This window comes from Acyrthosiphon pisum, chromosome A1, assembly GCF_005508785.2.
Source record: "Acyrthosiphon pisum isolate AL4f chromosome A1, pea_aphid_22Mar2018_4r6ur, whole genome shotgun sequence".
Lineage (NCBI taxonomy): Eukaryota > Metazoa > Arthropoda > Insecta > Hemiptera > Aphididae > Acyrthosiphon > Acyrthosiphon pisum.
In genome coordinates this window covers 64,658,152-64,658,940 of record NC_042494.1, presented here as the reverse complement: position 1 = coordinate 64,658,940, position 789 = coordinate 64,658,152, and positions in this window count along the sequence as shown.

Here is a 789-nt window from a genome sequence, read left to right as displayed (position 1 = left end):
AAAAACAAAAGAAAAATTAAGGAAAAACGGGAATTTTTACGTAAAATCGATTTTTCACAAAATTGAATTTGGTTTTTGGTGTAACTTTAAAAAAAATTACCGTAGATACATGAAATTTTGACTGAATGTTTATCTTAGCATCTTCTATACACCATAACATTTTAACACAATATTTTGATTATTTTGAGCTCTTTACGGACATTTTCATTTTCCATTTTTTTTTAGTTTTTTTTCTAAAAATATCAATAAAATGTTATTTGTTGGATAAAAAAGCTTGAAAATGTAATAGAAGGCTCTTAGTATATTGTTTCAAAGGCAGATGAAAAATATTAAAAATCGTTAGTCACAGTTTTTTTTTATAAGCATTTAAAGTTCAAAAAATGACAAAATATGGAAAAATCACGAACATTTGCAAATTATTTCGAGTTAGAAATTCATAAAAATTTTTCTTTTTAAATCTAAGATATGAAAATGTAATACAAGATTCCTTATAAGATTATCTACCTTTATCAAACAAAAAATATCTATAAGAAAGTCAAATTAAATTTTTATGATCGTTTGAAATTCAAATTTTTACAACATTAGATATTCACTCGATTTCTCATGTAGCGATTTCCTTATTTTGTTGTAATTCAAAAACGAATAACTGCAGATACATGAAAATTTTACTGAATGTTTATATTAGCATTTCCTATACACCATACAATTTTGAAAATATTTTGACTCTTTTGAGCTGTTTACGGACATTTTCAGTTTTAAATTTTTTTAGTTTTTTTTTCTATAAATATC